At 40.9% G+C, this 24,175-nt stretch overlaps 1 protein-coding gene and 1 long non-coding RNA gene across 2 annotated transcripts in view; both read right to left on the reverse strand.

Moving 5' to 3' along the window:
- Positions 1–24,175, reverse strand: part of znf536 (zinc finger protein 536) — a 115,085-nt gene that overhangs the window by 16,844 nt on the left and 74,066 nt on the right.
- Positions 2,747–24,175, reverse strand: part of LOC146990024 (uncharacterized) — a 28,790-nt gene continuing 7,361 nt past the window's right edge. The window contains exon 3 of the long non-coding RNA XR_015034743.1: positions 2,747–5,384. This is a non-coding gene — a long non-coding RNA (uncharacterized LOC146990024). The remainder of the gene's footprint in view (positions 5,385–24,175) is intronic.

A 24,175-nucleotide genomic window follows, 5' to 3' on the forward strand; every position in this document is an offset into this window, starting at 1 on the left:
AAATGAGAGGAAATGGATACTGAGAGAGAGAGAGAGAGAGAGAGAAAGAGAGAGAGAGAGAGGAGGGGAGAGACAGAGCAAATGACGAGAGAGGAAGTTAAATGAAGGGCAAAGAGTGGTGTTCATCACTCTGTGAAAAGGCTCCCTTCAAATGTTGAAATTGCTCAACTGAGCAACAAACAGCAACACACGTGCACACATTCATACACACACACACACACCCATCGGGCACATCAGGCCGGATGAAATGAAAGATGACCTAATGTGTTCTTTAATCAGACACATGTGCACTGTTACATGGAGCCACACACCTACTGAAATGTATATACACACACATTCATGCATGCAGGCCCACACCCCCATATAAACACAAAAAAAACCAAAAAAACAAAACACATGCACCAAAAACCTACAGTACACACACACGCACAGAGGCAAAGCAATAATATCCTGATTGTTCCTGCTTAGTCTCATATCCAGCCATTGGAAACATCCGTCTTTTGGCGATGTGTGTGTGTGTGTGCGTGCGTGTGTGTGTAGATATAAACCAGTCAAACAGCTACTTTCTCCGGATGTGAGTTTTATTGAGAACAGACTTGGGGAGATTTGTGGCATGAGGCCCTCCCACATCTGGTGCATTGCAGCTGATCCGTTTAAAAATTAGTCAGGCATTGACCTGGGCAGCCTCCCAGCGGCTCGGCAGCCTTTGGGGTCCTGACGTTAGGTTAACACAAACACGGATTTCATCAATGTGGCGTGGATCAGGTTTCAGATGACAGAGGGAGGCAATGAAACTGTAAAATATTTCTCCCTTTGAAAAGCAGAGTCAGCTGAAGCCAGCGGGCTGAGTGGGGAGGAAACTGTTCGCTGGAGTTAACTTGTGATGTTTGGGAGATTTGTTGTCATTTTTACTGTTATGATGGGGAAACTGCAGCATCTATTTAGACGCGCATACTTTAATACCCATACATACACACACAAACCCTGACCAACTATATACTGCCATTAACTTCTGGCTGCCTGTCTGTTTGATAAACCAATGTAACTTCAATTTGAAGGACAAGAAGAATTAAAGGAACCTAAAGGAAATTAAAGGAAGAAATACAATTTCTAAAGACCATGTTTTGTTTTCCTTATTCTTTTATTTAAGTACACTCATATAACTCATTTCAAAGTTTCAAAATTTTTTGACACACATATTGTTATACTAAAGTCTAATTTGTACCCAGAAGAAATTCCTTATTTAAAAAAAGGGTGGTATATTTGTTATTTCATCCTCTTTGAAGGAGTGCCTCTCTGTGATGAAGGTTCTCAACACTGATTTCAAAAAGTCATACACCCCCTGCCATCCTGATTGTCAGAGGGAAACATGTAAAAGTGCTGCAGCAGTGCTGCACACATATCAAAGACATGGAAATTAACATGTGCACACGTAGGTGTATGGAGGGCTAAAGCAGAAAAAAGCCTTATGTTAATGACAGTAACAAAAAATATAAATATTAACAACAGTATTACGGAATATTGAATCCTGCACCACTGGGAAAATCAAAAGGCTGAGGATTTTTAAGTCCAACACCTTACTTTACAGCAAATATATTGTGCAAGAAATTGGGACTGGGTTCATTTCTGTTTACAAGAAAGAGATGTTGCTAATATGTATTTAGCCACAAAAATGTTGATATTGAGCACATTCAGTACAGCCAGCTATGTTAAGACTCTAACATGACTTGTGTAAGGTTAAGAAAATAGCCTGATCTGTAGAAATAAAAAAGTTCATGTAACTCAAGACACCACGTTTATTTCAATGTAACCAAAAACACAATACTAACTGGGGCATGAAACATCACATTCTGTGATAATTTTGGCAGACATTGTGATTCTGATATGAGCCACGATTTCACTTGGGAGTGGCATTTCCACTGTAAAAAATATGCAAAAATGATGATGTTATTTTTGTTCAAGCTTGCACAAAACAAACATTTTTCCTTGCATATGAAGAGTATAATTTAATGTGCCAACCCTTCATTTATGGTCTGGTCAGAAGAATTGCAGCTCATGTGATTTGGATATTGCACTTGGCCATATTGACAGAAGTCAGGATGGAAACCTTTGTCTAGTTTGCATCCACTTGTACCTTCAGTTTACAGTGCATGTAGAGCTTAATTCATTCCAGATAAACATCAGTTTCTGAAAATAATCTAATCTAATCTGGAGTAATAGCTCCATCATATACACAGGGCTGGGTGACAGCAGTTTGATGCGGTGTTTGATTTTCCTATCTGTGATAGTGATGCATGTTTTTATGTTGTGTTAACTGGTCAAACGTGGAGTGGGCTAGAAGAAGATAGAGACTCAACCTGAGATAAACACCTGCAGGCATCTAATCTGGACGTAATCCGCTGTAGGTAAGTAGGCCTACTTCTTTTACATGTTGCTGTATGGAACTTCCTGAGTGTTGTTTCATGACAGCTACTTCACGAGCACCTTTGGGAGACGAAGTGGTGCAGACAGTAATTTAGCTGTGTGTATTCGACATCATGATCACAGTCCGTGAAGCTTCAGCATCAAACTGACTGAGAGATAATAACTCGTATTGGAAGTGACGGACTACTCTCCAAACAGTTTACCCACGTCTCATCACACAGCGACACTCCAAAGCAGCAGCGGCGCTCACCTTCCTGATTCTCGCTCTGTCAGAAATGAAGAAATTAAAAAACATGAAACAGGCTGTTGCTCTGTGACAATCTTTTTTTTTTTTTTTTTGTTTGAATACATTTTATTTTTATTATAAGTACAGTTCAGTAGTTACAAAACGAAGCATCTGCCATGAGGATACAGCAAAACATAAAGAGTGTTTCAGCTCACAAGACAGGTTTTGTACATAATATGTGGAGTGGAATGCTCATTATAGCTGGTTCAGAGGAGGAGAGAGTCCACGTGAGACTCTCACCGTTAATCTCTCATCTTTATACCTCTGGAAAACAGAGATAGGGTCAGAGGTCAAAGCCATTGGTCAGTGCCTCCAGTAGGACAAGTCTGATTGGTTCACTCAGACCCCATTCCCAGAATTCCTCCCTTCAAACACCCTGTTGCATTTCCCTACAACCTTCACTTCTCACTTTTCTTATGTCTCACTGTTATTATTTTAGTTTTAAATCCCCTCTTTTCCTGGTATATTGAAAATGAAAGAATGGTTAATTGTAATCTACATGAATCGACTTCAAGAAAAAAAAAATCAGAGGCTGTACTGCAGCAAAATCTCTTTGAGTTGGAATTTGAGCACTGAATCATGCTGCTGCTGCTGAAGCAGTAATGGGCCTATATGTTGCAGGTCAAAAGGGGATTTGCATACAAAAAGAAATCTGGGTAACAATTTGTCAAAGCCACATACAGTATAGAGGTTGATCAAACTTAAAAAAAAAAGGTAGTATTATATTTGGACTGTATATACCGACTTAGAATTTTTCTCTGGGTTCACAAAAAATGACGTAGAAACATTTCACAAAGCCAAGGGACACACAAACACACACCTTCAGTTTAGTTAGTTAGCTAGTTTTATACTGTATAGGTTGGGTTTATAATACTATCACAGTGCCAAATACTTCTGAGAACCAAAACAAATGAAAGAAATAAGAAAGGATAAAGTCCCTCTATTCATAATGGACTCTGGATACAGTATATGGGGGGCAAATATGTTTGCAGCACAGGAGACGATTGTCATCTTTTTTCCTCTTTTTTTTTTTTTTTTTTTTGATCAGTAAATGGAGAAGGCATTAATGTACAGTACATATAAAATTAAAAATAAAATCAACCCTACATCCTACAGTCTAGCACAGCTACATAGCTTTTTTGTAGAAGCAATAACAGATGACTTGTATCTAAGGCTATACACAATATGTCTTTTTTCCCAGTTTTTTGTTCTTTTTTTTTCATCTTAAAGTAAATACATCAAACCATTTTCAGTAGTCATTAACACTGTGCAACAATGATCGGTGGCAGTATTTTACAAACATCTGCAACACTAGAGTCCTTGAGGTTGACATGAGAGATGAAGTGAATGGGGTGGTGGGTGATAAAGAAAGAAACAGTTCCCCCTTTTTTTGTTTATGAGATCTTGTTTTTTTTTTTTCTTCAATTCTTCTCTGTCAAACCCTAAAAGTATGTCAACCTTTTTGAGAACGTGGCTGTGCAAACTACTGTCACTTCTTTGCTTTTTCCTTGTCACAAATGTTTTAAAACTTTTGTTCTCACCTTTTTTAAACTACTGTATATCTCTCTATGTACATTAAGCATCTATGGCCGCTGTGATGGATGATACAGAACAAGAAAAATAGACAAAGGAAGCCGTATGGCAGGGTGAAGGCCTGTACTGGCCTGGTTATGGAGAGGGGATTTAGTATTGGTAAAAGTACATTTAAGGGCAGTCTGGATATTCTGTCCTTTTCACAATTATCATTAGCACCACCATCATCAAAAGTCCGCTATGGGTATTTTTTTTTTTTCTTCCAGCAATACCATATAATTTCTGGAAACAAACTTGTATTGTAGATTGTCATGTGGTGCCCTGTGTAATGCATGGCAATGGGACATAAATAGTGACTCTATGACAGCTGATAGGAGAGCCAAAAGTGGCTGGTCTGACAGGAAATGTGCTTGGTCTCTGTCAACAGTCCGGTAAAGTTGAGTTTCTATTCTACAGTAGAATACATTCCAGTACAATATAATGGTGGTCCGTGGACTTAACAGGAGAGAAAAGTCTTTGAAAGCATTTTAATAAGCACAACACTTCAGTCCTAACTAAAAAAAACAAAAGAAAACATACCTTTCTAGCTCAAGGAATGTATCAGAAATTGTGGGGCCAGGTACAAGAACTGCTAATCAGACAGGTAGTTTCATCAAAAGAAAAAAAAAACAAACATTGTATAAGAGATAAGACAACAAAGACAATGGGGCATTCAGACCACAGGAGACAAAACAGGAAAATTTGCGGTCACTTTGTTTAGTGTCCAAACGCTTGCAAAAGCCATTAGGTCCATCACTTAAATCCGTCCCCAAACTTTCCTTCATATAGTTCTCGCCTTCTCTTGACTCTGACGGTAGTATGTGTTTTTTCATCTTAAATAAAGTCTTTGTTATAGTGTATTCCTTCATTTATCCTTCATCCTCCTCCTCATCATCGCCTTCATCATCCTGCCTTGCTCCGGTCTGGGAGGGGGGGGGGGTAGCCCATTAGTCTTTGTTTACAGCTTGGGCATCCAGCCCCTCAGGTTCGCCTAGGTTATGGTTGTTAGGGTGGTTAAGGTCGTTGTTAAGATGGTTGGGGTCGTGGGTCAGCGCGGGGTCATGGGTCATGGGCTGGTCCTCCTCTCCCACCCACAGATGCACTACGGCCAATGAGAGAACAAGAGGCAGATTAGCACCACGGACCCAACAAAATTGACCCCACCCTACAGCATACACACACAAACACTCACAAATACACACACACCTTCAGCATTGCATCATATGATCAGTAGGGATGGATGGATTAGATATTAGAGCTTTGGACAATGGGTGATGGCCAGTTGATGTCAAGACTTTGAGACTTTAAACAGGAACCAAGGAAAATGTACCTATAACTTATCTTAAGGCATTTTCTTTCTTTTTTTGTTATTTTTTTAAAAATCTTTCCAGGTTGTGTGTCTGGATCTAAACCCCAATACACTGGAGGTGAACAAAATATTACACTGCAATAGCATGTACAGTATAATTGCTGGATAATCCACAGACCTCTTTCGTTACTGTTTCTGTAAAGGAGTATTTCTTTGGTGTAAGTTTTGATGTTATGCTTTTGAAGAACATGTTACTGTCATCGGTTGTGTTGTAAATGGTGGTATGTGGCTAGTAAATAAGTCACAGAATGGACACAATAACAGAAACACAACATTCCCCAGATAACTACCAAAGTCCATATATTTGAAATGAAAAGCGTTGCCCACTTATTGCAACACTATGGTTTCCAGTGCCTACTAGCATGTTCCTGTTATTGTGTCTATCCTGTTTATCTCCTGCAACAGTGCGTAATAGAAGAGTGAGGTGCTGTTTTTGCCAGAAAGTCAGGAGAGCTTTCATCAGCTTGCTGTATCTACTGTGCAAAACTACAGATTATTTCTCCCTAATTTTATTTTTGCATCTTCTCTGCACAGAAGTTTACGCTGCGAGGTTGTGATAGCTTCCTCAGCGAGATAATAATTTCTAAAATGATACGAGACACTAACACATTATGGTTATGACAACAGGAGTAGTTTCATACTTGTTACAAGCGACTTGGTTGGCTCAATAAGTGTGACAGGAAGTGTGACAGTGGGTGAGAAGTGAAGTGAGTAATTCTAATAAAAAGTTTTAAGATTCGGTGACACAGTATGAAATGCATAACTGTAATTAGGTCCCATAGCAGCGGCCACTAAATAATACAACTTGTCCCCCTCCTAGCCCAGCACCCCTCCTCCTTTTTCTACACTTTCATTCCCTCAGCTACTTCTTCGAAAATTATTTTGCAATAAAACACTGCGGAACACATTTGCATGTCATGTTCTTTTAAAGTGGCGTTATGAATCTGACAAAACCAAATTAAAACACGGGTTTATTTGAACTGTGCTTTCGCAAGGATGGAAATGGATATCAAAATGAAAGGAAGTGCCACGGTAACAGAGGGAAAATAAAGAGCTAATAACATGATAAAACATCTCTTAGATTTAACTCTGAGTAATACCAACTCTCTGGCTGTATTTGTGCCGAGGGAACAAACACAACATCACTGTGTAACCAACACTTATTTTACATTTCTGCTTTTAGTGCACCATGTTATTGACTTCAGGAGGCTGTTGTCGTTCGAAAGGATAATAACAAATATACATATAAATATATATAGATATATAAATATTATAGATATTATACATACACATGTGTGTCTGTGTTTAACCATTGATCGTTGTTTGAAAAAAATCTGTAATATACAAAATGTGATTCCTAATGCTAAATAATAGTCTAAATCATATTAAGCATTGAGGTGTTGGTTTTCTAGGGTTGCAGCACATCCCTGATTTTAATTCTGCTCTAGTGGAGGATATTAGTTCATAACCACCTTTCACCACAAGATGGCAAGCTAAGACAGTGAATAAGACACTGAACCCTCTGTACCAATAGCTGAGCATACCTCTACATACATTTAGACCGTGTCATTTACCTACTGATTCAGATTCCGTTTTAACATATAGTCATAGTTATAACAAGTGTTAAGATCATTTACCAAAAAAAAACAATCCCTGAGAACAATGACAATATTAAACATCAGTCATTTATTCATTTCCTTATGCTATGATAAGATGTGTGTGTATATATGTGTCTATATATTCTTAATTTCCTAAAATTAAACTTTCTATTAAATAAAGTTTCCTTGTTTTGAAGCTTCAGAAAGTGTCTGTTCTCCCCAAGGGCACTTCCTGCCTTTGACATCCCTGTAAAGAAACTTCCTGTAACGAGCTCCAGATTAGGCCCCATATTTGATTTTCACTGTTCATTAACTAAGCCACCTGGAATGTTATTATTTAAGCACGGTGCTCCTTCTCCCCAAACAACTGCCGCTGCGAAGGGGGAGAGATTTCCTGGCCAACTTTATAGATTTAGCATAACTTCCCCTCACAGTTTTTAATTTCCCATTCGGGCAGGCGGCAGATGCACCTCACAGACACAGAAAAACCTGCCTGGCATTCATTTATCACATGAATTCAAAGCTTATCTGTTTGTTTCCTTCAAAGACTCTGCCCTTCCTGGGAGCCGATGCAGCGCGCATACATGATGGGAACACAATGATGTTATGATATTGATCAAAATATATTTATATATATATATCAGCAGAGCAACTGATCAACACCACTACATCTCCTCAACACTTTTAAAACGCAACGTGAAAGAGTAAGTGCGCCCTCCTGTGGTGCCTTTTGAGAACCGCAGATGGCAGTAGGGGTTGTTATTGGGAAGAAGAGGAGACCAAGGAAAAGGAAAACATATGGCGTGAGGACACACAGCTCCAGGATCCATCCACTGTTAATACATGTGTCATGCTTAACAGAATGGATAAATGAGACGGAGGGTGGAACAATGGCATACCACTGCACTCTGAGCATGTGTCGCAGACCGCCTTAGGATACGGTGGACTGTGTAGTGTGTGCGCGGGTGCGTGCGACTGTGAGTGTGTGGTCTCAGATGTATCACCTGACATTAATAGCAGTCTGTGAAAACATCACACAACAGGCACTCACCGAGCAGAAGCTGGCCTTTTTTTTGCAGCGTAACACCCTGCCATTCCTGCTACTGGTATAGTGTGTGACACATTTGTAGAGCATTTCTCCATGTCAAAGCCAAACACGAGTGACTAAAATATGCTGCTGCGTGCATCTCAACTGCTTCCCACTTCATTCTGTTTATTTTTGGTGGCACTAAGGTAAAGCTAATATAGACTTGTTTTATAATAAAATGAGTTGATCCTGCCCTTTTGTCCAACTTTAAATCAAGCTTTAGAAGCTGCATTATAAGATGCTGAATCTGCTGAATTTCTGGGGGGGGTCTCCACTTTAATACAGCGGGGTGAATGAAACTTAGTTTAACTGTCAACAATTACTATCACAGGGGATATCCTTGGCTTTACAAAAACTTTTTACAGTGAGTTTGGTAAATTATCTGGAGTAATCAGAATATACAGTTTCTGGAAAGGCTGTGTGTTGAATTCTTTTGCTTTTCACTACTGTGAATCTCATCACTATTGTATCGAGGTGAATGTAGACATGACTGAAATCCAAATTTGGCTGCATCAAACCAAAACTATCTGCATGGCTAGACATCACCATGTGTGACATCTCATGTTTGGATGTCACAAAATAATCACATATTATATACTGTATTTCTGCTTTTTACAGTATTGAATTTTCGAAGGTACATTTTTTTTTCTTCCGATAAATTGAATGTTTCATTTCTTATCTGTCCAGGCTTTTAAAATGAACAAAATAAAACACTGGTGACTTGTACAAGAGATGCAAGTGACAAAATAGCAACTTCCTAGATGAGACAAAATTATGTTATATATCATTGCACACTCTGTGCCAAGCAGACAGTACTCTGGGTTCAGTGGATCATGTGTGATCATCTCAGTCCATATGGACTTAAGCAGAGAGTAAAGTGGAGCTCTGTGAATGCTCTCTGTGCCACTGAAGGTGGCTGTGGCTCCTTTGTTCCCTCTCCCAGGCTTCCGGGCCCTGCACTAGCAGAAAAGTGTTGTTCTTGGCACAGCCCCGTCACATTGTACAGCCCAGTATTTATAAATATGTAAATATGAGCGGCACCAGGCATAACACGGCTCGCTTGTATACACCAAGGAGGAGCGGCAAGGAAGTGAGCGCACACAACCAACCACCCCCCCCCCACACTCCCCTCCTCCCCTCCCAACCCTCCACCCACCCCCTCCCCCCCAACTAAAAATTGTATTTTTAGATGGTTTTAATGAATACAGGATGTTTATAGTTACCATTCCCTGTGATTTGCACAAAAGACTAGAAAAATCCACATCCACCCCGCCACCCCTCCTTTGCACCCTTCCCACCCTCCTCCCCCCCTCCAATCCCTCAAAGCACTACTAAAGAAGAAGAAGGGGTGAGGGAAGAGGGGGGAGAAAAATAAAAAAAGAAAGCAAATTTGTGGCGAAACGCAGCAGGATTGTTGTGCTCTCACTCTGCTTTCGACTCAGATCCCTATTAGACAAACAGAGTGTGGTGTTAAGGTGCAACAAAGAGTGACGAAAAACTCCTGTGTGCGGGTGGAGAGTGGAAGGAGGGGTGGGGGGAGTGGGGGGCATACGCACAAGAGGGAGAGAGAGAGAAAGATGAGATGTGCAGCGAGAAGGTTCCACAAAGCTGACTTCAAGGTGGAACACAATTTGTGTGTTATTTCCTTGTTTTTTAAAGTCACAAAAATAATACAAAAGGCAAATCAATATGTGCGAGAGGTGGGTAAAAAGGCTACCTGTTTTCTGTTGTCTGTTATAATGTGTGTGTTTTTGTGTACGTCTATGTGTGTGTGATGACTCCATGTCAACTTGTTTTCTTTTTATAAACTCAGTTTTGTTTTCGCAGCAAACTCTTGGGTCTAGTATGAGGTGATGCATGTGACAGGACGAAAAGATTCAGAGAGGAGAGGAAAAAAGTGAGTAAAATGTACAAAAAAAAAAAAGAATGATTGCAGTTGGGGAAACACAATGAAGAGAATGTTAGTGGCCTCTTTCTATCTTTCGCTCTCTGTCTCCAAAACTATTTCTGAGGCTAAAAGATTGCCGGCTTGATAATACCTCCGCTGAGCAATTTAAGCCCAAACACTCTGATGCTACAATCTGTCTTCTCTGCCTGATAGCGCTTTTCTCCCCTCTCCTCTCCAAATTACTTTCTTTCATATCTAATTATATTTGCTAATGATCTTATAAGAGAATAATGGAATGTGCTTGATCTATTACCTTTTTTTTTTTCAATACATAAATACAATGCGGGGGGAAATGACTATTGGAGACAGGAGGAAATGTTTTTTTTTTTTTTTTAATGTTTTTGATGAGAGGGAAAATGAAGCTGGGAGCTGCAGGGTCATTAATGGGCGATGAACACAGAGGTCATCTCTCATATTCTCTTTGACATTTCTCTCATCTGATGTGCTGAAACAATCACAACCTCATCCACACTCTCCATTCTGCCCCTCTGCCTTCGCCATTTCTCCCTAATCTTCCACATATCCACCTCAAGTCTCTTTGATCGTCTAATGGAAACATTTAACTTTGTTAGGTGTCAACTCAGCATCACTTAGTTACAGTCCCGTTTCTCATTTAAACCTTTCAAAGTTGAACCTTATAACGGGGATGCTATGATCAAAAAAATATCAGGAGACACTTATTTAAAGTCCCATGTTTCACATTTATCCTGGGTTTTAGTTTAAGTGTTGATCCACAGGAAGATACAGGATCCAAAAATGTTCAATTCACTTTAGGGTCAGTTAGCCAATCAGAAGAGAGAAGGCTCTGAACCTCTTGGGCATGGCTGAGAGCAGTGACTGCTTCATTATGACATCACAAAGATACAGAAGTCCTGATGGCTGGATTTGAGGCTCAGTTTCTGAATACAAGCAGCAGTGTGCATTTCTCTTAACCTGATACTTTACATTAATAATATAAAACCTAGACTAGCTTTCTAATCGAACTAAACATGGACATTTACCTCTATACAATATTGGACCTTTAAGAAAATATATATCATTAATAAAAGAGAAAGTATTCTGTGGGAAATGCCACAAGAGAGCCTCCACAAGTTCTGACTAAGGGCTTCGAGAGGGAACTATAAGTCAGACCAGTCTTCTTCTGTGGTAACACTTAAAAGGCCGCGCTGCAGATTGAATTTTGAGTTCCGCTTTTGTACAGATTTCCACAAAATCACACAAGAAAAATAGTAGTTCTAATTATCTTTCGTCATTCAAATGATGGCTTTCTGCTGTTCAGCTTACACTCGCAAAATCCATTGGCCTTTTAACTGAATAGCTCTTCTCTCTTTCTGTTGCCAAACCCCTGTCCCGTTCTGTCCCTCCCTTGCTCCCTTCCTCTTAAGCCTCTTCCCCATTCTTCCCCTCTTCTGCCCCCCCCACCCCCCTATTATTTTTCTTTTCTCTCTCTCTGTCTCTCTGTCTCTCTCTCTCTCTCTCTCCCTCCACAGGCCGTAGGACAAGCCAAGCCATGACAGGCACTCTAAACCCCCTGCATTAATGGAAGGAAATGGCATTCGATCCCTGTTTGATCTCCTAATCATTTCTGATGAAATGATAATTAGTGCCCTTCCAATCCTCCCACAGAGGAGGAGAAAGGGGTTGATTGAGGGGGGTGGGGAGGTTGATGAGGGGGGGTAAACACATAAATAAAAAATCCTCTTGCTTTTTAGACCCAAAATGACATCTCTGTCACCAAGCTGGGTATGTTCATACCCAACAAGTGCTTTCCGCCTTTTTTTTCTTTTTTTAGCAAATTTCCCATCCTTTAACACACAGAGAAGAGGGATATACACACTAACACACACACTCAGGCACTCAGAGACACAGTGCCTGGCGACTGCTGTCTGTGATTCTTTTCAGCTGACATAATCCTGATTGATTCGTTCAGCAGATAAAAACTGGGTCCACTTCTGCCCTTTTACTGGGGGGGATGGAACATAATACGGCCTTTTATTCAGCAACAATGTAACATAATGGCGTTGGAATGTGCAGGGGAAAAAAGGCCACATCTTAAATGCTTGTGACACACAAAGACAGAGAGAGTGAGAGAGAGAAAGAGGGAGGGAGGGGAGAAAAAATAAGACACTGAAAATTAAAAAAAAGAGAGAGAGAGAGAGTGAGAGAGAGTGAGAAATAAATCATTAAACTGCCAGATTACCCATGTGCCCTGGTTCTATCAAGGTCAAATGAAGGCTTTTATTTTGGAGGACTTGTTTTCTGTCTTGTCTCTTCTGGGTGTGGCTGTGTGCTTTCACAACTTTATGTGTGTGCGTCTTTAACATTGTAACTTCACGCTGCCTTCACGTTCTTGCGAGGAAAACACAGATTTGGAGCTTCCTCCTCCTCCTCCTCCTCCTCCTCCTCCTACTCATCATCATCTGTTTTGAAACAGGAAGCTGTCGTTTAGGAACCACAAACAGGTGAGATCATATGCCTCACGTCCATGTCAGCTTTGTTCTGACATGACCTTACAGTACATTCTTTTGTCATTCTCTGAGACATGAGCAAAGGTTAAAGGCTTCTCGATTGAATTATAGTGCCCTCAGCTGTACAGTCTGTCAGAAAGAAAGAAAGAAAGAAAAAGAAAGAAAACTGCCCGAACCGCATAATCTCACGAAACAGATCCACCGAGTGTCTTTAATGTGATTATCTGTGTATCTGTGTATCAAATGTTTCAACTTGCAGTGTAGTCTACTTGATTTTGCTGTGGTTGGATTTGCTTACACTTGTTACATCTATGTCTACCAGAACTGTGGTGAAGAAGAACATGTTTATTTCTTCAAAGGGAGGATTCATTCTGTGTGTCAATTGATAGTAAGTAAAAAACTACTGAAAACTGTGAAATGTGACATTGCAATTGCATCTCAATCTGTAGTGCCCTCTCGTGACCTTTAGAGCTGGAATTGAGTTCCCATTACAAACAGTTTCTTTCACTGTCTTGAAAACTTCTTTGCTGTTGTTTTTTTTTCAACTGCACCTACCCACTACCAAACACAAGAGGGCACGCGGCCTTCCTTAGAGTCTGTTGCATTAATTGTCAGCGCTAATCTGCCAAACCGCGGCCCTCTTAGAAGTGTTTGCTGTTATCCACACCAGCACAGAGGTGGTGACACATCTGGATGCTGATTCAGTGCAGTATGAAGCCACAGATGGGGGATGGGAAGGAAAAAGTAGGATGTAGATTGGCTATTGAACTGTGTCCCCAAATCTGTCCACTTGACCATGACAGAAGAAGAGGACAGACTATGATGACAAAGTATGGTGGATGTACACTATGTAGATCACAGAGGGAGGAGAGAATGAACTAGAGACACAGCAGCAAATAGGGCAATATTATATAGGGCAATATGCATATATAGGGCAGCAGTAAGTGTGTTGCCCTGCTGAGGTCTATAATATAGTCACTTATAAAGACAGACACAGTCTGGAAAATAGAGACTTTGAGTAGAGTGATAAATCTCAACCTCAAATAATGAAGCCAAAATATCAGGCCTTTCATTAAATATGGATACTGGTGAGTCAGTAGCCTCCAGCTCTTCCTTAAATCTCAACAATCACCGGTTTCAGCACAATGCCATCATTTTAAATATTTGCATCAATTAAGCTCTGGTAAAATGGACAAAAAAGAAAAAAAGGCAAGACAAACCAGAGCAGAATCCCAGAGAAACTATGTCTCCACAGAGGGAAACAAACAGAAGAGTAACAGCAATCCAGCCTCAGCTATCACAGCTGTCACTTAAAACCACAGAGCTGGTTCACAGCGTTACCACAGCATGAGGAGAGTGTTAGAGATACGTAAGTGAGAGCAGTATATGGAGATGGCTCTGAGGGCTGGTTGGTTGGTTGGTTGGTTGGTTGGTTGGAGTCGACGGGAAGGGAAGGAAGAGGGAGGAGGGGGAGGTGTGGGCTCCGTGAACAACTGTAACATGGGCATCAATTTAGTATATTAAGGTGCAGGCACTTGCCATATGTTAAAGCTCTACTAGGCAAGACTGTCAAGATTTATGGAAGCTGAAACAGTTCTCAATTACTGCTTACTCTCAGTGTTTGCTGGAGCAGCTTTAATCTGAGTTCACTGTAGCATTTGTACTTAATCATTCATTATCACCGCCTTTTATCATTTAAAAGAACAATAGATCAAGAAAGGAGTGAAAAGCATGTATGCAAAGGCTAGAACTAAATAAGAAAACAGCTTTCTATAGTGGAGGTATGATGTGTCTGATTAGATCACAAGTGGGTGTTGATTCTGTTTATGTGTGCATATGTATAAATATAAATGTAAACTTTACATTTAAGAACTAGCTCTATATTTCACTCCAAAAATAATTTTTAAATATCTTTCGAGTTGTTGCTCTTTATTCCATGTTTGACTTACATTTTCTCATTTCTTCCTTTTATTTTTGGCAGATACATAAAGATGCCGTAACTTAAACAACAGTTTGATGCAACTGTGTATTTGTGTTCTTCCTCCCACAAACTCCCCACACACACATTTTTACATCACCACATTAGTTTTCCGTGACGTAATGAGAGAGAAAAAGGAAGAGAAAGTGAGGAATAAAAAAAGAAAAAAGGAGCACCTGGTTTCTTTTTAACATGGTTTCACAGGCTTTCGGTGGTCTCTGATGATTCAACAGTTGCTGCTATAAACAGCTGCTGCCTGCTCTTAGCAGATCTCAATTAAGTCTCACACAGCCGGCAACACCATATTTGTGCTTAAGCTTTTCTTTTTTTTTTTCGCTTTCGCTTTTTTTTTTTTTTTTTTAGATGACAAACAAGGGAAAGAGGCCAAAAGGTCTGACAAACACCACTCAAGGAGGACAACACGAGGTACAAGGTGGAACAATGGTCGGCAACACTGGCACTACCTTTTAGAAAATATAATACTGATAATAAAAAAAAGAAAATAAAACAACAACAAATGTTGACAAGCAGAAACCTAAAGTCCTCCCTCATTTGTCTTCTCCACTCCCCCCCCCCTTCCTTTTCTTTAAAAGAGGCACCCGGCACTCAAAAAACGAAGAAGAAGAAGGAGTGAGTGTTGATATGATTATGTAAATGTAAACAGGATTTCCTGCCGACTGGAAGCCGTTTTTCTCTCTCTCTCTGACCCGTTCTCCTTGCAAATCTTCCATTTAAGACGAATTCCCTCGGGGAGGCCGCTCCGCTGTTACTTAACGGGATAATTATGATATACGAAACCTTTCCAAGATCAGCCCCCCACTCCCCACGCTCCACACACACACACACACACACACACACACACAAACACACGCACACACACACTTGTCCTCCTCATCTTTGCCTTCTCTCCGACTCGCTCTCCATTTTCTCTTTTTCTGTGTATCTCTCAGTCTCATTCATTTCCTCTCGGGCCTTTCCTCTGCCTTCTGTCAGTCTTGGACAGTAACACTGATGTGTCTCTAAGCTGTCCAAATAACCATGAACTTAGGTTCAAATTATATGGGTTTCTTAAGACCAAGACACCACTTTTGTGTGTGTGTGTGTGTGTGTGTGTGTGTGTGTGTGTGTGTGTGTGTGTGTGTTTGAAGCTGTCAACACTGAACCTAAGATTTTAATTCTTGCCATTGTGGAAATGTTACAGACAGCATTTAGTCCAATGTCTGTTGCAGAATCCTTTCAGGTTCTGCAACTAAAGTGATGTGTTATGCAAGAAAAAGAAAACAAAAGAAAAAAAAAACGCTTGAATAAATAAAATTGTGCAGAAAAATAAATTGACATGAAGTTTTTTTTTCTAGCTTGTTTTCTGTATCTACAGTAGAGAACGCAGTCATATCAAACCTGCATGTGCTGGTATGTGATTCATTAGAATGCCAATTTCACATTTAGCGCAAAACAACAAATCTGCCTATCTCCATTTGAAGGTCCTGTCAGATGCATATTAACTGTGCTTTCTTATTATCCCATTTTTCCAGGAACAATATATCATTGTATATTTCCTTGCTCCTCATTGTTCCCTTCATTAAACTCAGTGTATCTAACCATAGAAAGGCTGATTGACATTTTACAGGCTGTCATAGCTAATTCCTTTAAAAGTTGAGTCTTTTTCCTCGTTAGCATATAGTTTTGTATTGTGTTCTTCTGAAACTAAAATACTTTAAGGCACAATTAAAATGCTCTCAGAAACAGCAACTTCAGATCATTCTGATCTTTACATAATGCCGTGTAGCCAGATCTCAATTTATACAAAGATGCAAAACATCTGAGACATGTGTGATTAAATATAATAATAACAATGGTAACTATCTGCAACCGACATCTAAAATAGTCCGATTTCAAAATACATATTAAATTGTAATCACTGTTGTGACTTGTTGGGAACAAAAGAGGAAACTCTGACTTTATTAATTTACATTTTTATTGATTTTATCTAGATTTTGCTATATTAATTTTTTCTTAACTTTGTTCATCTAGACCTACATTTCTTATTAATTACTTTTTACATTTTGTCGAGATGTTAAATGACGTATAGCTGTAAAGCGGTCTTGATTTTAATGTTGACATTTCAAGCCTGTTCCATTCAGCTATGAAAATCTTCTTCTCTCACAAATCCTTCATCTCACTTGGACCTTAACACCATGACCTCACAATGGAAGAAGTGAGCAGCAATCACATTATATTCCACATATTCCTCTGCTATCCCACTGCGCACTGTGTCTGCGTGTGTGTATGTGTGTGTATGTAGCTGAGTGCTTTCCATAATATACTGTGCTTACCCTTTGATCTCTCGCAGCCGAGGAACAAAGAAATACATACTTTTGATATCAAGAATCAAAAATGTGTAAAAGGGTGAACAGAAATCACGCTGCTCCAAACATTTCATAACGCAGACATACAACTTAATTGCAACTCTGTGTGGTTGTTTGGTTCCTTATTTATTCCCACAACTTTGTTACAGAGCCACACGTCAAACTATTTACGCGCTGGTGTAAGCACTTTCGGCTACGACTCTTTTTGCTTGACAACGGCCATAAACAGAGGAGTGAGAGATCAAAACTGTTCATCAGAGAGCGTGACAGATGACAGATATGGCAAGTGATTTTCCATGATCTTCTGCGCACATGGGGGGGACTTCAAGGGATGGAAAGAAAAAATAAAAAAGGAAGGGGGAGGAGGAGGAGGAGGTGGGGAGTGGTGGACAGGATGAAAATGAAAAAGAAAAAACGAGAAGAAAGAGGAAAATCAAAAAGAGGTTTCTTTCCACATGAGGTAGTGGAGCACACGAGACGGCAAAGACAAGAAACTTATCACTTTTCTGTGTGTGACGATAGCGACGCCGTGTGCGATGGGCAAAGGCTGAACACAAGTTTTGTTTTTTTTTAATTGCAGACCAGACGTTGGTCACAATCATTGTGTGCTCTGCTAATTGGGCGCCCTCATAAATTACACAAATGTAACCAAAGCACAGATTCCAGGATTTCTGCTCTGACCTTGAGTGGTCTGCAGACACGGCAGATGACATTAAAACTTTGTGAGCATATGGTGCAGTGATATATTGAACAAAAGGAGAGTGAAATCACCAGTACGAGGTGTGTGCTTAAACGCATTACATTTGATCGCGCATGGGCCTGACAATTTAAAATAATTTTATAAAGATAAACGCACTGCAATACCACTTCAGATTTTGGTGTGTAAAAGAATGATTTAGAACTACTCTCCCTGCGCCTCCTTGCCTCCCTGCTCTCTTTCCCTCACTGCACCATTGTTTTGCTGTTAAAATCCATAACATTTCTTTTGTTCCCCTACTTTCCATAAGCCTGCTCTCTTATTTTCCCAAGGCCAAGAAACTTCAGACATGAGAACCCCTGATATAAAACCAGGGAAATTTACCTGGGATTAGCAGCCATTGACAAATAACCTTGGTGATAGATGCACAGTAGATTTGGTTCAAAGCTCTCCCAGCAGCCTCAAAAGAGATTAGTTCACTTCTTATCAGGTCAGCCGCGTCGCCTGGGAAATGTGTTTAAAGTCACATTGATTTATTGAAAGATTCCCCAATAAGAAGATATCGCTTGACTTAAGAAGTGTGTGTGTGTTCCTATGTGTGTCATGTGAATGTGCAGCTCTAATAAATTACACTGCCTGTTTAAGCTTTAAGAAAAAAAAAAAAAGAAGAAGCTGCACACAAAGACATTTTCAACAAACGAACAGTGCACTTTAAACCCCCCCCCACCCCTCACCCCCAAAAAAAAGCACTTCTTGATAACTAGTGTTGAATGCTGCTACTGGAGGGAGACATTCCCGTTCTCTCTCCACCTGTCTCGCCCACTTTCAGTCTCTCTCTCCATTCACCCCATGCTGGTTGTGCTGCTGAAAACAGTGATTGTACAGTGGTGAGACACAGAGTGACACTGACAGGGAGGTATAATAAGGCCTCTTTGTTCCCCAGAGAGAGAGAGAGGTAGAGAGACATGCAGATAGTGAGCAGCTTTCATTTACACCATTACCTTCTTAAGCGTCATTATCAGGCCAAAGGAGAGGAGGACTGTGGGAAAGCGGGTGGGGCCCACCAATGTGGGAAATGACAGATATGACAAGTCGCTCACCGGGTCCATCTGAGGGATGACAATCTCAATTGTTCTCTCTCTCTTGTTTGCACAGATGCACACACACACACACACACTGTGCCCTAAGTTTGTCTTGTAAACCTACGGTTCGCTCATTCATGCTCTTTCTTCATGAACCAGCTCTAAAACAGACAGCAGAATGGTTGTATCTCATTTTAGACTAAACTATGTGACCATGCAAACATTACGCTCATATATCACTGTTGAAAGTTTTATTACCAGTGCATGAAGTTTCAAACCTGGCTATAACAGACTTTTATCCTCTGCTTTTGGGCTTTCCCTTGAGATTTTGGAGCTTAACTTGCTAACACTCAACCAGAGGGATGTTGCCCAGTTTTGGGCAATAAAGAGGTCTGTATTTCAATGGAAGCGTTTATTAGATGGTGGAACAACACCTGTCCTTGAACTTTTTCACCCTAACTTTTGGAGAGGCACGTCGGCTTCATTCTGAGAGAGGCCAGATTATATAGACAACATGTGGTAGTCTTTGTACGTACAATCAAGTGTGACAGAATGAATATGTTCCAGGAGGAAGAGGGTAGTTCCACTTTGCTAAGATAACACAGACTGTCAGGGGTTTTAGTAAATAAAAAAATAAGTATCAAGATTTTCTGAAAGTTATTTTTGCATATATTTTTATAGTGCCAGTGAAAAGAGATGGTTGGACTGAGCTTTTATGATATGCACTCTACATATAACTAAATGGGTGCCCATCATTAAACTTTCTCTTCAATGGAAGTCTATTATACTGTATAATATTGGTATGTCTGTGTGTGTAGCTTTGGTGATATAACGTACCATTCTTTTTTCCCCCCTCTCTCTCTGTAAATCTTCAAATGCCGTGCTGTTTGCAATCATATTTTGTTGATTTCCTTGTGTGTCTTGATCACTACATCTTTTTGCTGCCTCTTTTCAGTTTCTTTATGTCTTAAAAACCTCCCACCAGCCACTTCTCTTCCATCTCCCTCAACCTCTCTGCCTTCATTCACATACCTCCATCCCTCCTGTCTCTGTGTCAGTTTCTGTGCTTCCTCCATGCCTTCGTCTATCTCTCCCGCTGTTTGCTTTTAACTCTTGAGGTCATCCGGGACCCCCGGGCAGCTATCCCAGAATGCTGAGACGGCTAACATCCTGTGGAGCTGCCTTCTGGACGGACTGGACAACTGAGCCAGGACTTGATCGGTGCTCGGACTCAACCGTGTATCCAGCCATTCAACACCCAGAAAAAAAAGTAGGCGTCTTCAAGAGGTTCTTCTGTTGGGGTTGGTGGTTCTATACTGTATCAGGCTGTACCAACTACAGCAGATCTCAGATTGGAAAATGTGCTACATAGCAGCATTTTAACATCAATAAATCTGAACCAGATTAATTTGTAGAGATTAATGTAATTACAGTACCACAACCAACCAACCAACCAGATTGGCAGCTTCTACTGCTGACTTTAATGTGTTTTACATTGTGAGCCAGGTTTCTTTATAGCACAAAAAGATTTTTTTCGAAGACAAGACAGCTATAAAAAGGGATGTTATGTTATGCCAGCGCAAACTGAGGTAAAGTTTTTACAGTTTCTGGAGGGAGTTAGAAGAAAAATAAATAAGATGCATGAAATTTACACAAAGACGAGAGGAGGAGGAGGAAGTTTCCCTATTGCATCAGGAAGCAACAGGGTATAATGGTCCCTAAGTCACTTGCCGACTATAGTCATTAAAGTTTTAAATTTAAGGATTCAGCAAAGTATGTGTTACCACATACAGTATGAGTTATTATTGTTTGATTTGGCTGTTTTAAAGTGTTGTTGGACTTTTTGGAGAGCAATGAAACCACCCAATTTTAGATTCATGGTGCATTTGATGACATCAGGGTGTTCATATGTGTCTGATTATTATGATGCAATGTAAATAGCATCACTTGCTGATGTGCAGATTACGGTGTAGATGCAAAATCTTTGAGTTGTGAGTTCCTGGTTTGACTGAGGACTCACTGTCCTATCCAAAAAATGACCAAAAAAGAAAGAACAGAAAAAAAAAAGTTTTTACCACCCAACTACAAAAGCGGTAGGTGCTATTGATTTTGGGGTGTGGAGCGATTTAGGTAGTCAGTGTGTTGTATTTTCTTTGTTGAGTCTGAAAGAGTTTGAGGAACTCTGGGGTACATGGAGCAGTACAGGGGTGTATACATTTATTCCCTCAGGAAGATATGAACTGTCACCCATCAGTGTTGGTTGATGCATGTTGATAGTCAGTTTCATCTTGAACCCCCCAACCCCCCCACATCACACACACGCACACCCTAACTTTCGCAACAGGGCACATAAAACACAAAGCGCCACGCAGACTCTGCTTTCAAGTCAGAGTAACATTAAGATGACAAAGTTGAACGCGGCACAGTAATACATATATCTGATAACCACAACACTCTCGAGTTCCAGAGAAGTTAACACAAGGGCCCGTGTCTGTGTGTCGCTGCTCAAGTGGAAAGCTATAATTAGCGATGGAGTCATTGCCTGAGTAATTCAGCTATGCACAAAAACATGCGACAACACGGTGCCTTCATGTTAGAGTGGACGGGTAATAATAAGATGACAAGGAATCAGTAGTCAGATGATGTTTTGAACGTCTCACACACACACACACACACAAATACACACCTCCATCCTTCACTGCAATGTGGCGACAACACTGAGTGTCTCGTCCAAATGAAAGGCCAGGAGTGTGTGAGCATCATGTGTTTGAGAGACGGTGTGTGCACGTATTCATCTAGCTGGTGATCAATGCATAACACGGAGTCAAAAACAATATCGCTGCATTGAGGCCTGCTTCTATGAAACGCCTGTGTTTATTTGGTGGGGAGGGGGATGCTTGACCCGAAGACGGATGAAGGGATCAATCAGTACGTCCCTGCATTCTCACTCATAAAACATGTTAATCTGTCAGGACCGCCCCCTCACTTTTCTTACATTCTCTCAGATATTTGCATTTCAGTCCAACAGCGGCTTCTTGTCGACACGCTTCCCCGACTGAAACCTATCTGTCCATGTGGCACTACGGCTGGTTATCACAGAGGGACAGCGATGAAGTCTGAAGAGGAATGAAGAGGATGATGAACAAGAGGGACAGAGAGAGACAGAGAGGGAGATGTCTGCAGAGGTCTTAGAAGAGGAGTGTGAGAGATTGTGGATGAGTGTGTGTGTGTGTGTGTGTGTGTGTGTGTGTGTCAAAGTGCTCCGGCCAGCGAGTGGCATCAAAAGCACACACACACACACACAGCTTTTGGACGCAATGATATCGACAGAATGTCAAGAACAAGAGCAGCTGACAGAGGGAGTGTGTGTGTGTGTGTGTGTGTGTGTGTGTGTGTGCGTGCATTGTTTGTCTGCACAGCTGAGTATGTGCGCAGCATCTTTACCCCGGCGCATCTTGGTGTGTTTACGTGTGTGCATGTGTGTGTGTGTGTGCCTCGTCAAAAACAAAGGAATCCAAATACACAGTTACGCATAAGCATAAATATCACTGGCTGTCAGTCAACTTCAAACAATGCAGCTGTAATCTCTGATAACATAAATACAAGCAGCTGCGGGAAGCCTGAAAAAAAAAAAAAAAAAAAAAAACTGCCACAGGAAAGAGCGCCGAGTGAACCTAGTCTCATTCTGACCATTAAAGGCAACTTCACCGCGTCTGCACTGTAACTGAAATCCGAGTGAAGTTCGCAAAGGCTTTGGGGAAACAGTGGCTGGTTGAAGTGCAGCTCAGCCTCTGCATCTCTCTCGGCTGAAGCCGGTGAGATGATCGGCGGTGGTCTTCAGAGGCGGCCGGACATATAAACAACATGAGGACTCCAAATCCCAGAGGTCTGTGTGCCTATGCTCAGAATCTAACAGGGCTCTGCTTGTCATCAATAATCCCAGTTGTCAGACCTCCCTGTCGACGATGAGCAGGTCTACATGTACACCCCCCCCCACCCCTCCCTCCCACTCCTCATCCACCGCACACACACACACACACACACACACAGTCTTTGATCTCTCCCTTGTGGATATATTCTATTTCCTATTTCCGTCATCACCTGGTTCTGATTTGGAGGTCAGGAGAGGGAGTGCTGGATCAAGCCAGGCTAAATAGCTGTCACTCACAGAATCAGCATAGCTAACTAGCTGCCTTTCTGCTGCTGAAATTTACTTTTAAACCCCCCCGCTCCCTCCCTCCTTCCCTCTCCGGTTTGATTTTCCACCTTTTCTGAATGTGCTCTTTTCCTATATAAAAGAAAAATAAATATTGTGGCTGTTCAACAAATGTTAAGCCCTCCTGCATCTTTCACAGGCTGCACACTTGTGGCCACAAATGTCCTCCTTCTCAATAAATGGCTTTAAGGAAACAATCATTTTGGTGTGTAACTAATCATGCTGCGGGGGAACATTTCTCACTGCCCCCCCCAACCCCCTCGGAAAAAAAGAAAAGGAGAAAAAAAAGAAAAAGAGAGGAGACAAATAAGCGCTTGAATTTTCCTCAGTGAGACGAACACAGTGTCTGGTTTTGACCTCTAGATGGTGCTGATCTTTTAGATGTGCGCCTCAGTCGCACTGTGTGCAAACAACCTGTGTGTGTTGTTGTATTGCATTTTGAGCCTTGAGCCATGTGTGCACAAGAATGTAGACATACATGTGTAAGAGTCATCCTGAGCTGTATTGTGTTGTGTGAGTGTATTATTATGTGTGTGTGTGTGTGTTTTTTTTTTTCCACAGGACAATAAAAACATTAATTTGCCCTGAAATCATTTCTGACGTAAATGTAGAGCAGTGCCCATTGGAACCCAGTAATGAAGCATGCGGCATCTCGCCGGCTCCTAATTTGACTAGTTAAATGACTCCATTACGTGTCTAACAGACAGAGGCAAATTTTTTCTGGTCAGTTGAGGCTCACTTACCCGCATCCTGGTGTTGGGGAAATGTCTATGTCTCTGGCTGACTGACTGACTGACTGGCTGAGTGAGTGACTGGCTGGCTGCATCTGGCTCATTCTCTCTGCCGCTGCCTGTTTTTTTTTTTTTTGGGGGGGGGTCTTTCTCTAAAATGGAGAGATGTTTAGAATACATGCGAGAAGGGCGGCATTGTTTTCACATTCACACCACCTCAAGTTTTATTTTTTGATAGCAATTTGTGTAATCATATTCTTGTCACTGGTGTTATTTGGCTCCTGACAAAGAGACAGATACAGTGAGTGAGAGAGAGAGGAAAGAAGATTAAAATATATTGAATTATTAAAAAG

This window comes from Trachurus japonicus, chromosome 3 (assembly GCF_045865225.1).
Source record: "Trachurus japonicus isolate A0001 chromosome 3, Traja_1.0".
In the NCBI taxonomy this organism is placed as follows: domain Eukaryota; kingdom Metazoa; phylum Chordata; class Actinopteri; order Carangiformes; family Carangidae; genus Trachurus; species Trachurus japonicus.